Source organism: Bos indicus x Bos taurus, chromosome 3 (assembly GCF_003369695.1).
Source record: "Bos indicus x Bos taurus breed Angus x Brahman F1 hybrid chromosome 3, Bos_hybrid_MaternalHap_v2.0, whole genome shotgun sequence".
Classification (NCBI taxonomy): domain Eukaryota; kingdom Metazoa; phylum Chordata; class Mammalia; order Artiodactyla; family Bovidae; genus Bos; species Bos indicus x Bos taurus.
This window is the reverse complement of record NC_040078.1, coordinates 53,580,745-53,602,821: the sequence shown is the minus strand read 5'-3', so window position 1 is coordinate 53,602,821 and position 22,077 is coordinate 53,580,745. Positions and strand designations below refer to the sequence as shown.

At 45.1% G+C, this 22,077-nt stretch overlaps 1 protein-coding gene across 6 annotated transcripts in view; it reads left to right on the top strand.

Annotated features, from left to right (window-relative positions):
- Positions 1-398: 398 nt before the first annotated feature.
- The window catches only part of LRRC8D (leucine rich repeat containing 8 VRAC subunit D), a 130,843-nt gene continuing 109,164 nt past the window's right edge, over positions 399-22,077 (top strand). The window contains exons 1-2 of one of the 6 annotated variants that reach the window (XM_027536573.1): positions 399-629; positions 21,027-21,180. The gene's annotated coding sequence lies outside the window, so the exon portion shown is untranslated. Of the gene's footprint in view, positions 630-795; positions 1,068-20,430; positions 20,577-20,705; positions 20,724-21,022; positions 21,181-22,077 lie in introns of those variants that run through there. The other 5 variants (XM_027536572.1, XM_027536574.1, XM_027536576.1 and 2 more) reach the window with 5 other exon arrangements.

Sequence of the window (22,077 nt, the reverse complement as noted above, 5' to 3'; positions counted from 1 at the left end):
TGGTGCCCCGGCTCCTCCGCCGCGCTTCGAAGTGGCAGCCGCGGGCGGGGCCGCGGGAGCAGGGTGCAGGGCGCCGCGCGCCTCCGCCGCCCCGGCGCGTCCGGGAGCAGCAGTAGCCGCACGCCGCAGGTGATGCCGCCACCTCTCGCCTCCGCCTAAGCCAGGGCTAGGCGGCCAAAGCTGCCCAGGCTGCCCCCCCAAGGTTGGTGCGCGCCTCTCCCGGGCAGGGGCCGGGGACGGTGCCGGTGGAGCCGCGCCGCAGCCGACACGCGCCACCCCGGCGCCGGCGACCTGCCCCGCGGCGCCGCGGCCCGAGCGGAGGCTGTGGCTGGGACCTCGCGGGCTGGGGGACGCGGGCGGCAAGCGGGCCGGGCCGAGCGCTAGCTTCGTCCCCGAAGATCCTTCAGCTTTCGGCAATTTGAGCGGCGGGCGCCGGGGCCGCGGAGTGGGCCCCGTGAGAGGACCGTGCCGGCCTGCGACCGCCTCTCTCCGGCTCCCCGCCACGCGCGCTCCCTTCTCTCGCCTCCCTCCGCCCCATCGGAAGGGCGGGGAGACCCGGTTACGGCTCCGCTGATTCTTCCCGGAGGTGGGTGTTCGGTGTCTGGCCTCGTTGGCCCGCTGCCCAGAAGGTGAGCCCTTCAACTTCTCCAGAAACGCCTCTCCTCCCGCCTCCTTCCCGCGCGGGGTGGGCTGGGCTGGGAAGTGAGGGCGCGCCCCGCCCCCAGCGCGAGGGGGAGGGAGCCGGGGGCCCGCAGGTGCACCCAGCCCGCCGCGGGCCATCTCCGGGTTGGGTACCGGTATAATCCGCTTCTAGCTTGTTTGGAAGCGTGGGCACTTGGGAGCCGGACTTCTGCGCGAATCCCTTCCAGGGGCTTGGAAAGGAGGAGGATTGGGGGTGGCTGCTCAGAGAATCACACCTCCGCTGACTGGAGGGTTCATAGGGGCCTTCCTGTTTCTCTCCCCCTTTATTTGGGGGTATCCCTCACGGATAAAGAGATGAGTTTTTTTAGTTTCTTAAAAAGCCAGCTGCAGTAAAGAAGAACTGCCCCAGGTCGAGGGGAGGAGAGGTAGGTCCCTGCTGGAGAGGTGGGGTGTGCGGCCCCACTTGGATACGCAGTTGGGGTGTCTGTGTCAGAAGGTGGGGAGGTGGGGTTTCAGGAAAGAAAAAGTGCAAAGGTGAGAATGTGGAGTATTCAGGAGGTGGGCAGAAGGAGGGCGAATAGGTACTGGGGAGTCCTAGCCGACCTTGGGGCCCAACTTGAGCCCCTTGAACTCATGTATCACTTCTTCTGTTTCGCAGATTTCCTCCTTTCCTTCTCTTTGACTTAGGAAAAAAAATATTTCTTGTTGGGCAAAGAAAGGTTTGAGGACATATTTTGAAAGAGATTCAGGAGTAAAGAGAGAGCTGACTTCTGGAAACTTTTCTTTAGCAGCTTTGCTAATAAAATTCTAGTCCGGCTGCGTTTATTGAGCACCTATTACGTGTTCTGTGCTGGAGGTCGGAAGAGTCTGGGCAGCCAGGGAATTCCCGTCTGCAGTTCTAGGGAGGGCTGTTTACCGCATAAACAACCAGAGGGCGCTTCCAAGTGCCAAGAATGACTGTGATTCAGACCTTCCCCTCCTGGGTTCTGGGGCTTCTTCATGGTACAGACCTGTGGGAAGAACTCTCACCATACCCAATAAATGGCGTCTTCAGGAAGCATTTATTTTTACATCTCGTTAATACTGACCAGACACCTCCCATCAGCTAGCACAGGGTGAGAATCCTCTCTTTTCCTGTCTTCTACACCCACTGACTAAAACCCTGTTAGAATACAAGAACGAGATAGGAAGGATCCGGAGATAAAAATCAGGTAGAATAAGGTGCCGACAAAGTCTTTGGTCTCTGTCGGTTGGTAAGGGAGCTGCCCATGAAGTGATTAGGTAATCCATGGAGCTGGGAAAAAAGCAATCCAAAATCTTGAATTGGCATGGTTTATTTATATATTTGAACATTTTATCTTAGATTTGTCTCATTTCTATTGAGGGCGTCTGAGTGTGTACTTTGTTGATGAAAACCTAACACATTAGAGAGGAAGATGTCCTTACATGACCCAGTCCCCCATTCTCTTAATGATCCTGTGGAGCAGTGTATGATGCAACAGTTAGAGTATTGAGCCATATTCGTATCTTTCTCTTTCAGCCAAGGTTTACAGAATTTTAAAAACTTGGTCAAAACTTGACCTTTTCCTCCTAGTTTTTACATTGTTCAGAACTTTTTTTTGATTTTTAAAAAGTTTGCTGTGTTTAATGTCCCAATAGTACAATTATTTTGATAGCTGTATTTTGGAAGTCAGACTTGATTCAGTCTCAGTACTATAGGTATTAAATTGGCACTAACTGTGAAAACATGAAAGTTTTGTCAAACCCGTGTGCTCCTGATCACATATGTTCTTGAAATGGCAGTTGGTAAGGGATTTCACCTGTTTTTCATGTATCATTGAAGCTGATATTGACATTTTGAAAAGTCCAGCCAATATTTATTGAGTACCAGCAGGAAGCAGAGAACCTGAGTGGGTGTTGGGGTGCCTTAGTCAAGAAGGAGAGGATTCTTGTACTAATAGAAAGCAAGTAAGACAGTCCATGTGAGACCACCACCAGAAGCAAGGGGTGGCATTTGTTTAGGAGGCCGAGGAATACGGGATGGAAAGAGTATTTGGAGCCAGCTGGGAGTGTTTGTGCATTGTGGAAGAGGGAGGGCACATGTGTTAGGGGAAGCTTTGAGGTGTGTCATGGGTCAAAAATAGGTTTGCCTGGCTGGGACAGAGAACATGTCTGATGAAGGGAGGTAGAGAGGATGTAGTTCGTAGAAGACTTGAACCACAAGTCAGTGGTGTTAATTATTTGCTTCAAGAAGTGTGGTTCTCAACAGGGGGTTACTTTGCCTCCCAGCAGACATTTGGGATATCCGGACACGGTTGTAGTTTTGCTTGTCCTAGCTAGGAGGCAGGCATTACTGACACCTAGTGAGCAGAGACCCTGAATCTTGCTAAACATCCTGCAATGTGCAGGATGTTCCCCACTACCAAGAACAGTCCCCTCCAAAATGTCAGTAGTGCCAAAGTTGAGACACTCTGCCTAGATAGGGAAGGTAGAAACCACTGTGAAGTGACATCTGAGAACAGGCCTCGAAGGAGGTGGTTTTGAAAAGTGAGGAAGGATCGTGAGTTGGGAAGCCAATCGAGGGGACTTCTGCAACACTCAGGCCTGAAGGGATTAGAATCTGGGCAAATTCTAATCAGAGAAAAAGGCATTTTTGAGAGATCCTGGCAGATGGGGAAGTCACAGAATTAGACTAGGCATTTTAGAGAAGTCTTGGTCTAACTTCTTTAGTAAACTCGTACTTGTAAGGCAGCATCTGTTTAAACACCGCCAGATACAGGGATCTCTCTACTTACAAAGACATGCCATCCTACCTTTGGACTGTGTGTATGATCATTAGCTGATGACTGCCTCCCTGAAACTTTGTTCTGTTGATTCCATTCCTCTGGAACGACCTACCTCCTCAGACAGTCCTGCGAAGGCGCAAACACAGAATAACGTTTCCTTCTTGCCACTCCAGCGGATTAACTTTTCTCAAAGCAAAATAGTCCTAATTCTTTTCACAGTTCTACATGGGACATGGTTTCTGCCTCCTGAGTTTGTCAGCATCTTTTATGGAGAGTTATGGTGACTGAATTGGAGAAGGAAATGGCAACCCACTCCAGTGTTCTTGCCCAGAGAATCCCAGGGACGGCGGAGCCTGGTGGGCTGCCGTCTATGGGGTCGCACAGAGTCGGACACGACTGAAGCGATTTAGCAGCAGCATGGTGACTGAAATTGAATACGGTAGTGGAGACCTGACCTGGTCTGCAAAGAGTACAGTAGGACAGCTGTTTCCTGAGATCAAGGCACAAACATCTACTTTTTGCAGCTTAAGCTTACGAAACGCCCCAGCACAGACTCATGTTTAGGGTCTGGACAGTCAGAACTCCCAGGTATTTGTCATATTAGCTGTTGCATCCTGTGTTCATTGTGCAAGTGTGTGTGTGTGTGTGTGAAGCTGAGTGGGTGTTTTTTGTTTTGTCCCTCTTCAGTACTGTCCTATTTATTTTGGTCCAGTCTTCAAGTCTTTTGAGATTTCAAAATCTTAATTCTGCTTTCTAATCATATGAGAGAGGAGTGGAGGATGACTCTACCAAAAGCTTTGTAGTCACTTAATATTAATACTTCATGAAATGCAGTACTTTGTTTGGCGCTGCTTGTCCTATCTGAAAGCTGGGAGTTCTGGGTGATGGAGGGGAATTCCAGGGGTTGATGAACCCCGAGCTTAGGGCATCTGAGAAATTTGTGTTTGTGGCCAAGCTACAGTGAGTTCAGTTGTTGCTAATGTTGCACCTGAAGTGCCCTTTTGATATAATTTGAGTCTGTTGCAAGCTTCTGAAATCCGTACTCCATCCTCTGGGGTCTTTGTAATTCTATTTAGACATCTGGAAGAGAATTGCCAATGTTCTGTGCAAATCTGAAGCTTGCCAAATCAGAGTTGCTTTTGAAATTTGTGAAGAAGTAAATAGGGTAATAACTGGTATTGGCAGAAACCATGTATGAGGTTTGTTCCCACTCAAGCTTTTTTTCCTTCTTCTTCTTCTTCTTCTTTTTTTTTTTTTTTTTTTTGCTAGAATGCCTGAAATACTTAATTAGTGACAGATTTACTTTTGGGGAAGGAGAGAGAGGTGGGGTCTTAGAGACAGGCCTTTCTGCTAGAACTGAGCTTTAGTATGTCATTGGTGTAGTGTCACACTTACCAGATTTCACATATCTTCAACGAGAAGACATTAGGAAATCGCCATTCTTGGATGTCTTTTGAAGCAGACAGGACAGAAATCCTAGGTAACTTAATGCCAGGTTATCCAAATGTTCTAGATCTGCCCAGCACACTAGATTTAAATAAATTACTTGATTTAAATAAATTACTTGATTTAAATAAATTACTTGATTCAGGTAGTCACCATCCAGTAGTGTTGAGAGTGCTAGAACAAGATTCCAGATCTCATAGCCAACACATGTAACCTCTTTTGTTAGGAATGTCCATTGCGCCCAGTCCACCTGCAGACTGCCCAGGTGGTGCAGTCTGCTCGCTCTCACTTCTGTGTGTGGCCCACATGGGGAACCTGTCTGTATTCTCTGGAGATGAAACTGTTTCTATAAGAACTAGTGTTTTGTGAATTTAAGAGATTTCTTGAGTGGGGACATATTTGAAAATCCTTAGAAATTGTCCTTTTACACTTTCAAAGGCTGTATCAAAGTTGAAGTCACCTTGGAATTAAGTGTGCAGTGTATCATTTTTGTGTAGAAGGAGAGAATTTTTAATAGATGGGAATGATCAGTGCTTGAATGTGGTAGAAGAGGAAATTGAGGCCTCAGGAGGTGATGTGATTAGTGGCAGGTTACACACACAGTCATGGAGCAGGCATTAGAATCGACCTGCATGAAAGACCACAGATACAGGCTAAGGATAAAGATTACTCTGCTTGGAGGTGAGTAAACAGTGGGGTCCCTTAGGACTTATTTACATAATTGATCCAAAAGAAGGAATACACAGTGGAGTTTCTAGGTTTACAGATGACAGCGTGCTCTTCTGAATTATGAAATAGCTAACCAACGGGGATTTATTCCAGGGAAACTGCACCAGGATATGTTAGTCATCAGAAGATTTGCAGGTGTGTTTCTTTGTGGGCAAATATGAGGTCAGGTATTAAGGGGGGAATTACAGAGTTGTCATAAGATGGTTTTTGGTGGGAAGATCCAGGAAAGGGCTTCAAAAATATTTTTACAGTGTTTTCCCAACTTGTTGCAGATTAAAAAGGACGCGAAATGCTAAGCTTCATCAAAAAGATTTTGGCAACAAAACAGAAAACATAGTCATAATTGAATTTCTACTGTGCTTTGTTCAAAGCATGGGCATCTGACTTTAGGTGAGACACCAGAGCTGGAATGACCAATGTAATATACCTAGAAATAGTAGACAGTCCTGACAGAATGTAAGCTCCATGAGGACAGAGCCTTGCCCATCTGTTTTTCTGATAAAAAATATAGTTTCTAGTATCTGGAAAGAAGACAGAAGACAGCCAGGAGGAGATGATTCTGACGCCCATGAAACCGCTAGGAGAGGGACAGAGGAAACTTGGATTGTACCCCCTCGTCCCATGTACTATTTCAGTCGGCAGCTTCCTTGTCTCCCTGCTCCGGTGCTGTCAGTGTGGTGAAGGCAGAGATGTATCTGTCTTGTGCGCCACTGATTTCCTGGTGCCCCCCCCCCCGCCTGCCACAGCAGGCCCTGCGTTGATATTTGATACCTGAAGGAGTACATGAAGAGGTGCATTCCTTAAAGCCTTATAAGACATAAATTCAGGAAAGAATGTAAAAAGCTTTGCTTAGTCCTGGCTGGCATCAGAATCAGTCTGGGAAATGTTTTAAAGTTACATGAGCCCAGACCTTTCCCTACATCTTTTGGGTCAGAATCTCTGGGAGTGAAGTTTCAATTGCATAACCTGGCATTAAGTTACCTAGGATTTCTGTCCTGTCTGCTTCAAGAGACATCCAAGAATGGTGATTTCCTAATGTCTTCTTGTTGAAGATATGTGAAATCTGGTAAGTGTGACACTATACCAATGACATACTCCAAATCACTCCAAAGTGATTCTGGTGTGAAGCCAAGACTGAGAGCCAGCGTCTTGCATAGTTGTACAGAAAGGGTGGGTATTGACACCTTAGAGAAGCTTTGAAACATTAGTGGCTGACAAGCACACAGTTGGTAGTTAAGTTAAACAAGGAGCTTTAAGGATACATTTGTGTCCTTCGAAGATGATGACCAAGACAGCAGATGGTCCACTGTGTGGCCCTTGGTGCTGCATGAGATACTACATCCTGGACTGGATGGCGTGAGGGGACCATTGTGTGGTCCATTCTGAATGCATAGTGACAGTTACACCAGCCTGTGGAAAAATAAAAATAGAGACAATGCAGCAGGCTTTTCAGTTTTAATTTTAGTGCTAAGTTTATTTAGTTGAAAGGATTTTTAAAAAAATCTTGGTTGGGATATCTTGCTTACTTTGATAGGTTATGAAAGACTGGTGATGATTTGTTTTTGGTATTATTTCTTCTAAAATGTGGCAATTTTATGACAGTCTTCTTTTGAAATTTTACTAGTCTGTGATATCAAAAGTCTGGGAATTACTGCCTTTCTGAGATGTTTGAGATGTCCGTTTCCTCCTCTTAACACCTGCTATTGGGAAAAGAGCACACATATTGATGTTCAGTTCTATCGTAAACATTTCTTAAAAAGCTTTTTTACTTTCCTTCTCTGCTTGCTGGTAATAGTTAGGAACTTCGCCAGAAAAGACTTCACTTCCACAGCAACCCATAAATCCCATTGCTAAATCTCAGCATCAACAGATCACCAAGACTGCAGTGAAGTCTACAAATCTGGGAGGAGGAAGGAGAAGTGTAGACAGCCCTTCCCTCAAGGGTGTCAGCCTCCAGGAAGCTGCCTCTGCCGAGCTCACTCAACGGAGACCAGACACATTCATGCTCTTCACATTGGGTGTGAAGTACCATCAGTCACATTCTCTTTACAGGTTGTTCCCAATCCAGTTCTAAGAAATGTTTAAATACTCAAATTCTTTCGAAAATGACCCCTGTGATTCTTGTAATAATACCCTACTTCATAAGCTTTTAAGATCAGTTTATTATCATCTATAACTAGTTTTTTAAACTTAGGTCAAGAGTTTATGGAATACTCCTAGGTAATAACAACCATCATTTATTAGGCATTTACTGATAATTCCAAACCCATGCCCTGGAATTTACATGCATTCTCATTTAATCTGCAAAACAGTCCTGAGTGGAAGATGGACTTGTTTCCACTTTAGGGATGAGGTAACTGAAGCATGAGAGGTTATGTGATTTTCCCCCCCAAAAAAAAAAAAAATCACAAGAAGTGGGGCAAGTGGAATTTGAAACTAGTCTTTATTTCAAAGCTCATTCTCTTACGTACAGCGTTCCTCTCATTTCTCTTAGGTTTGTTTTTCTTCATTTTATAATAATGTTTCTGTTAAAAAAGAGAATCCGATTTTGAGTCGTAAAGAGACCTTCCAGCTCGTCTGGTTCCTGCTCCTTGTTTATGGACCATATCTGAAGCACGGGCACACAGCTGAGAAGAGGGGAGCTGTGAGCTACCCTGCTGTGCAGGCCAGAGTTCTCATCAACACAGTGGTTTTAGAAATACCAGCCTGTCAGTAAAATGACTTGAATGAAAGTTGATCCTGGAATTGAGAGGGTAATTTAAAATCACTTGTTTTGGTGCTTTCTCTAGCCCTGTTCTCTTTTATCATCAATATTGGTCATAGAATGCCACTTGTAATAGCACACCAGTGCCCTCCCCCTAATTAGATCTGACTCTACAGGACTATTGTACATAAATGTAAAAGGATGTAGCTACTGTTTGGAAGGTGTGTTGTGCAAAGGTTTGCTGAATAAATGCTATCACAAGTATATGCAATTAAAGACAATCATACCCATATCCTCTGAGTTAATAATGAATCAATAAATATCCATATATTTATGTGATATATATATAGTCTGTTTCATTCATAGATTTATTATGTTCAAGTATAGTCATTTCAGTGGAGTGAATTCACTCTGAGTTTGTACTTTAATGGTTTTATTTTTCATATTAATGTTTATCTAATAATAAAGTACAAATTGTAAAATGGTCTGCAGTGTTACACAGCTTACACAACAAATCCTCTTCCTACATGCACACACCACACATACAGCCTTTCTCTTTAACTTAGTGCTTATCAAGTATTTCTTTACTATGGGACATTTTCCTTTTTACTTAGTTGTAAGTTCTTTTCCTTATGAATTATACCTGGAAAATTCTGTACCAAGGAGAAACTTTCTAATTACCCCTGTAAGTTCTGTGCTAACCAGAGAGCGAGTTGGAGTTGGATATTAGCTATGGTCTTAGGCATATACCAAACACTGCCTGAAGTGGGCCTCACGTGAGGTGACTTAGGCACTTGGTATTCACCTCAGGGTAGAGTGATGGGGGTGGGGGAGTGGGGGCAGGCCTGGACTGAACCAGAAAATGCAGGTCCTGTAAAGGGGGTCCTGTTCAGCCAGTCTATTCAGCAGCCAACTGTTGCCATATGAGAATGTGGGCCAGTCTTGACAGATCTTCACTGGAAGCCAGAAATCTGGATTACTTAAAAATCTCCTGATTTTGAAAGATTGGCTAAGCTCAACATTTGAAAAAGAACTTCCTGCAGACCCAATAAAATAGCTTTGTGGGTTGGATAGAGCCTGTGATCTTAGGCCCTTAGAGATAGATAGCTCTTTAGTGGCCAGGTAAATGGAAGCAGAGGATTCAACAAAAAGCATAATACACTTTTAAAAAGTTGAAACAAATGAAAACTTGATGTCATTGTTTTGTGTAACCCCCTGCCCCCGCCTTCCCCCCCCCCCACATACACACAGAAAGCAGAACAAAGCAAACCAAAATCCCCATACTTGTCAATGTAATAATTTCTGCTCTTTAAATTTGATTTATTATATCCAGAGTAGATGTATTTGATGGGGTTTTCCTTCTAAGGAGTAATGATTGAGGGAGAAATATGTAGAGTACGGGAGCAAAGCAGGTAGAAGATACAGCTGTGGGAGGCAAGTGGCCCTAGAAATACCGAACACAGAGTAAGAGCCGCTGGAGGTGAAGAAAGATCATCTATCCCAGAAGAGAAGAGGAAGATTTCTTTGTATCTTAGAATTGATTTGGGGGGTAATAGGAGAGAAATGAGAAAGAGGAGGCCTTACCTGAGAAGGGAAAATTGTGATCTGATACACATTTAGAAGCAGTGCAGAACCTCTGTGGGTAGGCGGGGGCTATTGTCTTGCCATCCCTCGTGTGCACGTCAACTCGTGGCTTCTGCAGAAGGAGAATTGGAGTGTAAATGAAAGGAGAATATAGAGTGAGGAAAGGAAGGGAGATAGAACAGCTGGCATCATAAAGTAAACCAGGAAAATTGAAAATGTTTCCGTTGTACAAACCAAGTCTCTTCCCTGCCCCTCTCCAGAGCACAGCATTGTTTTGAGGGGTTATGCATGATGGCCTCCAGCTCCGAGATGGCTCTGGACACCAGCTTGCTTTGCTCATGGGGAGTTGGTGTGCTTGGCACCACTTGACACTGCCCCCACAACCCTTCCGTGTGAAGTTGGTGGCAGCGGGGGCCACATCTGCTCCACCAGGCACGCTGCTTGGAGACCAGTGTGGGCTGTGTTTTAGCCTTTCTTTCCCTGAGCAGGACACAACCCCAGACCAGTGCTGTGACCCTTCCTTCTAGTGCTGCTGTCTTTAAGTTTTATCTGCTCTTTTGGGGAAAAATCCTTCCATTGTTTAATCTGTTGTATATACGCCCTCTCTGAGAGAAGAGAGGTGATTTTTAGCAGAGCTCTGTGTCTAGCTGAGTCTAGACTTTTAGCCTGAAAGGGGATTTTTAAAATCATTTTTTCCCTCAATCATCCCAGGGATAGCCCATTGTTCCTGGAATTCCAACATTTTATGGGGAAGATAATCTTTTGATTCATCAGGTTTTATCCCAGTCCTTAGGATTGTCATCCCAACGTGATCTGGACCATGTCTTTCTCAACTAGTATAACTTTAAATTTTTAACACTTAGGTTGCTTTCAGATATAAAGTGAATTTAAAAATTTTCCCCTTCGTTAGTTAGCTTAATGCTATAAGTGTCTTGTTTTTTTCCTCAGTGTGGAAGCCTGTTTGTAGTGTTGAGAAAAATGGGTGCAGATTTACTTGCACCATTGCTGGGAAGAAGGAAAATTCTTTAGATTCCACTGTTTGTTCTTCCAGGGACTCTAGTCCACAGATGGAAATCCTGGAGGATCCTGTCAGGAAGTGAAACTTGTGAATAAATCTTTGTGCTGTTTTAGGGCATTATGGATTAACAACTTGTCTAAGAAATCTTCTTTAACCTTCTAAAACACACTTAAAAAAAGAACTCAATCATGGAGACTAATCTATTCTGGAAATAATAATAGGAAGCACTTGCTTGTACTTACACGTGCCTGGCACTGTTGGAGCACTTTATGTGTTTTTAGCTCACGTACTGCTCACAACAGCCCATTTTGTAGCAGAGGACCGCAAGGCCCAGTTCCCCATCTGGCTGCACTTTCCCATCTCTGGGAGCAGCCAAGGGACTCAAGACCTCAGAGCTGGAGGTGGCAGAGCTGTGATTGGAACCCAGGCATTCATGGTCTGAGGACTGCATTACAGCCTCTTGTACTCTTCTCGTGGGCTTCCCTGGTAGCTCAGCTGGTAAAGAATCTGCCTGCAATGCAGGAGACCCTGGTTTGATCCCTGGCTCGGGAAGATCTGCTGGAGAAGGGATAGGCTACCCACTCCAGTATTCTTGGGCTTCCCTGGTGGCTCAGATGGTAAAGAATCCGCCTGCAATGTGGGAGACCTGGGTTCAATCCCTGAGTGGAGAAGATCCTCTGGAGAAGGGAAAGGCTACCCACTCCAGTACTCTTCTCTTGTCAAGGATCTCAAGTAAGTCTTAGAATCTTCTTTTGCTTTCCCCCTCACTTCACCTTTATCAAGATCAGGGTTTGATTAAAACAAAAGGAAAAAAAATTATACTCCTTCCCTAACACTTCATCCCCAAACCAAATGAGCAAACAGCATGGTCAGTAGATATTTTCCATCTCGGCACAGAAACTAAAGGGTCTTCCTGGAGTCCTGTCCTGAGACACCGGATTGATCCCTCTAAGGGCTGCAGGTGGGGCCTCCTTGCTGTGACAGTCCTCATTCTTTGCACCAGAATTGTTTTTAAGAGGACAAAAACTACCTTACCTTTACAACTTAGGGATTTGGTGAGCTTCTGAGAATGTTTTAAAAATTGTTTTCACACTTTCATAAAGGACAGTGGGAAGGGCCAAGGGTTTGGAGCTTAGAGGACTTGAGTATTGGTCCTGTCACTTCCCTACTGACTGGACTTCTTGGGACTTGGGTTTCATCCCCTGTAATTGGTGGAGACGTTGATAACAGCAACAGGATTGATTGTGTGGGATAAGCTGCATACTACACGTGATGATGTTTTACCGACAACAGTGGCCATGTGTATTGGGCATTTGGGAACCAGCGTGTTCTTTGTGAGTCTTGGAGTCTCCCTCATGGGTGGGTGGTGATGAGCTGGATGCCTGGGAGTTATTGGGAAGGTTGGCGTTGATCTGAGCTTCTCTCCTTTCCTGTTCCCTCCTTACCTGTGTTCCAGAGTGACGATAATGTGGGTGTCGACTCAGTTTCTGGCCCAAACTCCTTTTCCTTGGTTTTCCCCCCTCCTACTTTGGGCTCGCCTCCAGTTTGCCTACAAAGTGCTGTTTGTTGTGAGGGTGAAGCAGGCATTTCTCTGGGCAGCGACACTGTGGCTGCAGGCAGTTACTGTAGTTCAAAGCAGAAAGCCAAGCTGGAGTAGGAGGGACAGACAGGGCTTGTTCGTTAGAATTTTGTACATTGATTTTTGAAGGAAAGAAAGGGGATTAAGAGATGACTTCTCAATAGAAATGTTATGAAATGCCCTTCATAACAAAATTGGGCAAGGAGAAAGGGCTTTAAGAAATTTTAAGAAATCACTGTTTATCACTTTGAAAGCAAATGCTTTTTATTTATTTATTTTTGAGTGGAAGCACATGCTTTTGGAGCTCTTCTGTGATGTGTCTGTGATGTATTCTAGTAGGGAGGGAAACAAAAGTTGATAGAGAATACTAACAGCTATCATCTTGGCACATTTTATGTGGTCTGCATTGGGCCGAACACATTTCTTGTTTTATGCTCAAATCAGTCGTGAAGGTAGGGCTCCTTCTTTGTGGCTCCCATTTCAAAGATCATAAGATTGAGGCTTATAGTGTTTAAATAACCTACCAATGGTTACAGTGCTTGTGAGTAACTAAGAAAGTAAACTTTGAAGCTGTCTGACTCTCATCCATGGTATGAGAAATGAGTGAGCTCCGTGGCCCTGCTCTCTGGGGGAGACCAGTCCACAAGCAGTTCAGTGTCATTCAGTGCAGCATGCGGTATATGCTGTCATTTGTGCACGAGCTCACTTTTTGGACATTTGCTCAGAGGAAAGGGAGACTGATTTTGGCTGGAAAGATCAGAAAAGTTTTCACAGAGAAAAATAACTTGAGCAGCCCGGACTTGAATGATGAGAAAGATGGTGACTGGTAGGGAACGGGTGGGTAAGCTGAGGGAACATTAGGGCAGTGAGTGCCAAAGATGTAAAAGAAGCATGTGATGTGTTTGCGGAATGGTGCAGTGACAGAGTGAGGGATGTGGGAGCCAAGGAGGGCAGAAAAGTAGTTTGGGACACATCACAGAGGGCCTCAAGTGTCCTGCTAAGGAATTTGGACTTCATTCCGTTGCCTTTGAAGGTTATTCCATTAAAGCTTCTTGAGAAAGGAAATCATTTAGTCTCTATCGTGGCTGGTTCTGGTGGCAGAGTCTAGAAGGGAGTAGAATGTCTGCAGCAAAAGTTCCCCAACCAGACTACAACATAGGGTCGCCTGCGAGTTTCTTAAATGTATAGATAATGGGAACATCCCATGCTACTGGCAATCCCTCCTGCCCTAGACATAGTATTTAAAAGCCTGCAGATGATTCTGAGTGCAGTCAGATAAGGGACCTCTAGCCTTTAGCTCGGAGAAGGCAATGGCACCCCACTCCAGTACTCTTGCCTGGAAAATCCCATGGACGGAGGAGCCTGGTAGGCTGCAGTCCGTGGGGTCACTAAGAGTCGGACACGACTGAGCATCTTCACTTTCACTTTTCACTTTCATGCATTGGAGAAGGAAATGGCAACCCACTCCAGTGTTCTTGCCTAGAGAATCCCAGAGATGGGGGAGCTTGATGGGCTGCCGTCTATGGGGTCGCACAGAGTCAGACACGACTGAAGCAACTTAGCAGCAGCAGCAGCCTTTAGCTATTCTGAGGCCAATTGTGAGTTTGTCATCATATCATCACCTGTCATCAATCTCATTTTTAAACCTTAGGAGGGGGCCAGTAATCAAACCTTGGAGAATATCTGTTTAGGTTTTATCACTTGCTTGTTATTCTGTATATATATTAAATAATCTCAGAATGTCATCATTTTCACATAAATTTCCCACCCATATTGAGAATGCACTATGTATGGCTTTAATCTTCATGCCTTTGTGTTAAGTCCCCTACCCCACCCCTTTCTTTAATTTCAAATGAAATGGATCATGTAGCATTTCCTTGGTGACTGTCCCTTCATTGACAGTCTCTCATGAGCTATGGGGTCCACTGTGTGGGGCATGGTTTCTACAGAGCTAATAGTTCAGTTCTTCAGTCTCTTAGGAGTTGAATGAAATGATGCTCACTTGTGCATTTCCTGGGACCTAGCGTGAATTAGGCCTTTCCCCCCCCCCCCCCACAAATGTCTTGGACCTCTCCTACTTCCGTTTCTTGATTTCTAAATCTACCGGGAAGGCAAACAGTTCTACCAAGGGAAAAGCAATTTCTCAACATTAAAAAAATTAGAAATGATAATTTATGCTTAAAAAAATAATGTTAGTCCAAGTTTTTTGCTCTCTTCCCTCTTCCTTCTCCGCTGTTCTTTATCCTGCCGTGTGTTTGCAAACCATTCTCATGACCTTCTGCCGGAGCGGCATATTTGTAGCAGGGCCAGATTATACATACACTACTGACTTTTTCATCTGACCTCTAAATTCAGCCTCTGAGCCCCTTCATTTCTTTGAGTTTTGCTAACAAAGTCTTCTTGTTGAAAGGAATATCATTTCCCATGGAACCTTACTGATGGTCCATGCAATAATAGGATCATGCTTTTTGAAATTCAGATGGAAGGTCCTAAAATCTTAAACATATCCAGTTTACTGTTGCTTACTTTACTTAGTTCAGTCTTGGCATTTCAGGTCCAGAGGCAGTTACTACCCAGTGGGCACTCTCAGCCCCTCCCTGAAAATTAAAGGGAGCACAAAAATAAAACCAAACTTCTTGTTTTTCTTCACCTCTCTGTTAATTTAACTGAGTCAGTTGGCTTGCCCTCATTTGCCCTTTTCACAGCTCCCAAATTAATGGTATGTGCAAATTTGATTATAACAGGGTGGACAATTCCTAAGTTACTTTTGACTACAAACTGAATACTGTTCCTTGTGGTTCTTTTCTTCATCACACTGGTATATATAACCGGTGTTTTTCTTTCCAGCCTGCTTAACTCCTGTGTGGATCTGGTAGCCACTTAAGTTTCAGTTGATTTGGAGATCCTGATTGTATGGGACACTGTATCAAATGCTTCATCAAGATCAAAGCAGGGGGAGTGCACTGCATTCCCTCCCCTTGCTCATTCAGTTGTGTTGGAGGCAGGCAGTCCTGGAGCCTTAAAATCCAGGATTCTGGTCAGGGTAAGGAAGCAGCCCTTCTTCCCAACTTTACTGTTCTGCAAATATCTTTTCCTTTCTTTCCATGATTCATTTATTCAGCAACATGTAGCAGGTGCTATATCCCTGACCCTGCCTAACCAGTGGTTACATTCTTGCTGCAGGAAAGGAAACCTCTGAGCCTTTCACTTCTCTTCTTCTGCCTTATCATGGGAGTATTCCCCATGAACTTTAAGGCTGGAGAAGGCAAGTCCAAGCCAATTGTGTCTCCTTGGTTGTAAAATGTGTTGGTTAAAGGTAGATTCTCTGGCTGGCTAGGCTGCCCATGGTCTGGTATTTGCTAGGTAGTATTACTTTAGGCAAATTATTTAATAGCTCTCTGTCTGTTTCCTGGTTTGTAATATGGAGGTAATGGTAGTTCTTGCCTCAAAGTGTTGTCAGGAATAATTGAGTCAGTACGTGTAAAGTGGTTGGAATTTGTTTAGCTAGGTTTAGTTTAAAACTTGATGAATAATCTTTCAAAAGTTTATAATAACATTCTGGATTTTCCAGGCACTTTGTTTCTCTTTCCTGCTGTTGGCCTTAGTCACGCCACTACAGGCAAAGGAAGGGAAATGAAGATGAAACTGTCCAACTTTGCCACCTTGTAAGGCTCCATTTTAATAGATAGTTGAGAATTGATATATCAGTAGACAGTGATGTGTGTGACTTCTTCCCTATCAGCTCACCTAGTGCTAGTTCCCAATGTGTAATTGTGCAGATATTTAGGTATTTTTAAAATCCTTTTAAGAACGTTATTGTCTTAGTAATAAGTACTATATTCATTTGACCTGTTAAGACAAATTATTTTAAGTTGTTGGATTCTTTAATACATTATTTTTAAAGGATGCCCAAAGAGAATTTTTTAAATATTTTTTTAATAAGGAGGCAGAGATACCCACTACAAAAGATGAATAGACAAAACATGCCTTCCAAAGAAAAATATCTTACAGGACACTGTTTAGTCTACACAATACACATCATGATCAACAGTCAGTAAATAACTCAAGGCTGTTCATGCTCACAGTCTGTGCCAGGAGCAGTTTGAATACTTTAACTTATGTACAAGTATTTGCATCTAAGCTAAGCCTTCATGGTTCCTTGCTAATATTTCATATTTATACTCACTAAATCACAGTACATCAGTCATTGTGACCCACTTTACATATATATTTGCATTCTAAGTTGGAAAAATGTATGAAGATTTTGTCCATTACAATTTGACCAGTGGATCTTTTTTATTATTTTATTAAACACTTGTCAGCTGCAACCTAAGATCAGATTAAACCTGATTTATATTGACATATTGCTAAAAATCAGTTGCCCGTTGCAGAATACATTTATAGTTTACACTTTCAAAAAACTTGGCAAGGGGATGAAGTCACAGGATGTAGTTGAGAGAGAACATTCCACGTTGTGTTTTAAAAGTGAGAGTCTTCTGAGGAAAGGATGTGTAGCACAGAATAATAAATCCACAGCCAAAATGCACCTACTCATGTCTCCTCAAGAGGAAGAACAGACCCAGGGTGAATTTTGGCTCCATTACCTACTGCTTTGAGAAAATGACTTAACATCTATGAGCTCTGCTGCTTCTAACGCGGTGGTAGTGAGTCCTCCCTGCAAAGGCAGTTCTGAGAATCCAGTGAGGCAGTGCACCTGTGGGTCCTATGTAAATAGTACTAATTCTGCTCAAAATGTGTGTGTGTTGAAGTACACATACCAGCTCAGGCCTGTAGCCATCCTGGCCTGTGTTTCTGACTTGCAGCTGGGTCTCCCAAGTCAGGCTGCAGGTGTTCTAGGTAATGCTTTCCTTCTCAGCTTCCTTAAAGCCAGGGAACTCTGTGCCCAAAAGGGAGCCTAAACCATCTTGCAGGCAGACTTTTTTTTTTTTTTTGCTGCATGTTTGCCATGGGAAATGATACTCTGGCTCCTTGAAAATGGCTAATAACCCTCTGTGGGTAAATGCCAATCAAGCCAGCCAGTTGGCTCTGAAGACGTCTTTCTTGAAAACCAAGGTCCTGGTCTTGCAGAGGCCGGGAAGTGAGTGTGAGTGCCAAAAAACTCCTTCCCAGAAGAGCCTGTTGCATGTGCTACCCTGGAAGTGGAGACAGAGACAGGGATGCCACTGTGAAGGCTGCTGGTACAGGCAGGCAATCTCTTAGGTAACCAGATGGCTTGTCATGTTTCTTTTTTTGTTTGCAGAAAATCCTGTAATAATGGCCAGGAATCCTCACACAGAGAAATCGCATAGCAGACATTTTTAATTGTCAAAGTAAGGACTTCCTCTTTGAAGATGAAGAAAGATAAGGAACATCATTTTTGGATATGAGTTTATCATCTCCCCCTCCACACCCGTTAGTCCTGAGGAAAGCGGTCTCTTGTCACTTAATTTGGAGCTTCAAAAATGGCTTTCACACCCTTGCTGTATTCATCCATGGATTGTGGTACTTAGGGAGTGGAGACTTGAAAAATTAACCTCCAGTATTCTTCCAGAATCAGTTTTATTTTTTGTGGTGTCATTTGTGCCTACCCAGGAGCATTTTTCCCTCTTTTTATGAGGTTGTTGTTTTAATATTTTTTTCCCTACTTAACAGTGGCAAACAAGAAACAATTTCCATGAAATACAGAAGGAGCAGGAGAATAGCTGAGCCATGGGAATGTGCGATATGATGCTTAGGCCTTGTGATGGTTAGGATACATATATGTGGGGAACAGATGCAATCTTAGGAGTCTTGCATTATCCAGACTATGAACTTTGGGATCCATACAGCTTGACTTGAGCATGTTTCCTTTGCTTTGTCTCAAGAATTTAATTTTTCTTTAGAGGTTTTTCCTTCAAGGCTCTTGGATTAATAAATAATAGCAATGAAGGCAGGGATACCAAAAAGTATTTCAAAATAGAATTGTATCCAAAACATAGTAATTATCATTTTTTATTTTTTTAATGAGAGAGAATTGAGAGAAATTTGAGTTAACTGCTCTCTGTCCCCCTTCTCTCCCAGCGGGTACTTTGTGGGAAAGAAATATCAGGGCTTTTGGACAAAACATTAAGTTTGTGAAAAGAAATGAAAAGTGGACAGGTCAGGAAAAACAAGGGACTTCAAGAAGGAAAATGACAGCAGCAGAGGCAGAGCTGGACCCTAAAAGGATGCTAAGAGCCCTCAGGAGGTTTTTTAGTATTAGCCCTCATGACACTGTGCGGACCTGAAGGATGGGAAGGCATCTGCTTCTGCTCAACCCCTCCTGGCACACTTGAACTGTCCTTGGCCTTGACTTACCCACTCTGGAGTTCCCAGAGGCTGTGCTGCTGAGTAAGGTGGCAGGGAAGGGCAAATGAGACACAGTTCACGGGAGACAAGACAAGAGCACTCACTTTCTCCCTCACTCTCCCCCTCAAATGTCTGGGGTCTCACTGTTGCCACGATTCTTAATCTCCTTTTAATACATACTCTTTCTTGGCTTGTCAAGAGGCTAATAGCAGCATGCTATTGACAGGTGAGTGTGAACTAAGTGCTAAAACAGAAGGAAATGAAAAGAGAGAATTTCAAATTTCATCAAGAGTGGAGTTCATGCGTGTTTTGTTCATTTTGTGTGGGTGTGGTTTTTGTTTGTGTGTTTGTTTGCCTTCGTCTTAAAAGAGCCCAGTTAGAGTAAAAGAATTCAGGGAACAAATATTAGTCAGCAGATTAGGTTCTGAACTGAGCAGACTTTGTACCTTGGCATATAAGTGGCTGTCCCATAACCTTCTGAACTTTTGCCAGTGAATGGTTCTGAAAAGGCTGACAGAGCCAGTGGTAGATAATGGTAAAGAGCACAGTGTCCTTTGCTTGAGTCATCAAGGTACATATAATTCAGGTGGGTAAGGAGCCCAGCTAGTGTGATGGAGTGATAGTATGCACTTGCAGGCTCAGTGGGAGACAAAGGGATGGATCATGGATAGTCACTGGGCTTGATTTTTCCCTGAGAATTCATGATTGTTTTGAGAATTAGAGTGTAGAGGAAGTGGCGCAGACTTTATACTTAGAAAAGACCTCTCCACTTGACTACTTTTTAGCTAAGACATCGGGATAGATACTTAACTTTTCTGACCCAGTTTCCTCAATTGGGAATGTGAGAATAGGATTTTTGCAGATCTATTGGGAAATATTAAGATTTAAGGGAGTTTAAAATGAGATGCTAACACTGAGCAGGAGCTTAATGTCCATCAGTTTCTTTCTACTTCAGTCAAAATTGAACTTTTCATGTAGAATAATCATTCATTATATACTATTCTCCATGTTGAGTTTTGAAGCGAGAATAACTTTTATTTAAGCCATCACCTTGATGATAAAAGAAGCTGTTGATCAGAGACAGTGCTTTAAGTGCCTGGCAACCTGATGGATTCTTGGGCAAGGGCAAGCACGGTAGGGATGAAATTGTTCTCACTTGCAAGCCCAGAAGCTGGGCACTGAACGCTCCTAGAGCGGGCACACTCTGCTTATGGCAGATTCTTAAACAATTTGTTAGCAGGACCCTGAGGTCTGAGTGAACTCCGGGAGTTTGTGATGGACAGGGAGGCCTGGCCTGCTGGATTTGTGGGGTTGCAAAGGGTCGGACACGACTGAGCCACTGAACTGAACTGAACTGAGGTTCACCTAAGTTGGAGGGTAACAAAATGGACATAAACCCAGAATTTGGGAACTGCTTAGTGATTTGTACGCCCAGAGAAATACTTGTTTTTTGGAAGAATGCACTATATGCATTCTTCACTATATGCTGATCTTTCATGTGGAATTGGTATACATAAATATTAGGGCACTGTGCAGCTAAGGGTCTCAGTAGAGAGGGAGCCTAGGAACACAGAATACTTTTTTTTTTTTTTTTCCTTCTTTTTCTGGCAGTTCGTGTCTGCTGCGGGCACGTTCTCCCGTTTGAGTCAGCCAGGCGCAAGACAAGTCTTTTCCCATCCTGAAGCTCTTTAGGCTGCTGAGCTGGAATAGATATACGGGGATGTGACTCTTAAACTTTAAAATCCAGCTTCCTCTCCCCTGGTAAGGATTGTCGGTCTTTATACCGTCCCCTCGTCAGATTTCCACCCCCCACTCCCACCCCCGCCCCGGGGGCGGGAAGGAGAGGAGAGGAAAGGAGGAACCCCTAGGCAGGCAGGCAGGCAGGCGGACGGCGTGGAGTTGACTTAGGTAGCGCGGGGAGGAGAACCCAGGCGGGGGCTGGAAACGGAAGGGCTGCCAGCGCGCCGCGGGCGAGGCGGCCGGCAGGGGGAGGCCGGGCCGCGGGGCGGCCACCTCGCGGGCCGCCGGGGTGGCGGGTCGCCCGCCGAGGAGAGTGCTGGGGGCCGCCGACCGTGCGAGGCGGGCGGCGGCGGTTATGCAACCCGCAGCCCCCTAGGCCGCCCTCCCTGCCGGCCTGCCTCCCTCCCTGCCTCCGCTCGGCCAGCGCTCGGATCTCTCCCGTTCTTTCTCTCCCCTGTGTGTTTCAGACAGGAAGTGCACGGCCGTCTGTAACGTGCTGCCGGGTCCCAGGATGGAGGAGTGAAGCCCCCGCCGCATCGCGCCGGTCCCAGCTCGCGGAGCCCGCCAGCAGCCAGTCCCCGGAGAGGAGAGCGCCCTGAGGGTGCAGGGTGGCCGCCTGGTCCAGGTGCGAGGCCGGGTCGTGAGCCCGCGGGCTGGGCGCTGGGCTGTCACTCAGCCGATCTGCAGCTCCGTGCTGCAGCCTCACTCGCGTGCATTTTCTACATTGTGCGCCCCTGGCTGCTTGCTTTTTCGGAGGGTCTCTCCAAACTCTGTGGCTGTGCTGCCTGCGGGGTGCAATGGACACGGGCGCAAACGCGCGCGGCAGCACGCGGAGCCCGGGGACCTACCCTGCTTCCTCACCCACTCACTCTAGGCGGGAGCTTTCCAGGCAGGACTGACTGTGCTTGGGAGGCTTCCTGAGTCCTTAGCTGCCCTCTCCACCCTTGCCTGTCTTCCTCCTGCCGCCTGAAGCAGCGGCTCTTTGTTCTTCACTTTGTTCCCTGGGCCGGGAGTTATTAACAGTATTGTGAGTGGGTGGGGTGGGGACCTAGGGGAGAAAGAGGATGAGTTGAGGGTGATGTGTGAGGTGGAGAGGGAAGCAAGAGTCCTGGTGTCCAGACTCAGAAATCCTACTTCTTCAGCCAGTGGAACAGAGGAGTCCAGGCTCTTTGCTTTCCATTCTGGGAGAGCCAGACTGTCAGGACCTAAGGGAATTGGTGATGCACACACACACACCGGAAAGGTAGTGACCAGGAATGAGGGGCAGCTAGTTGTGAGATGTTTAGTCTGGTGTCTGGTTTGTTAACTCCAGTCGTGGTTTCTTAGCCAGGCTCCCTTACTGACACAGAGGTACTTTTAAAGGTAGGAGCCTGACATCTTTATTCATTAAATGCCATTTTTCATCAGAGTAAAACTGAGAATGAGTTTTCTCAAATTCACTAGGTAATTACAATTCACATGCTTGTCTTGCTCCGTCTCAGAAGTGCAGAGGTGAAGAACAAAATGCTAGAGCAAAAGTTGG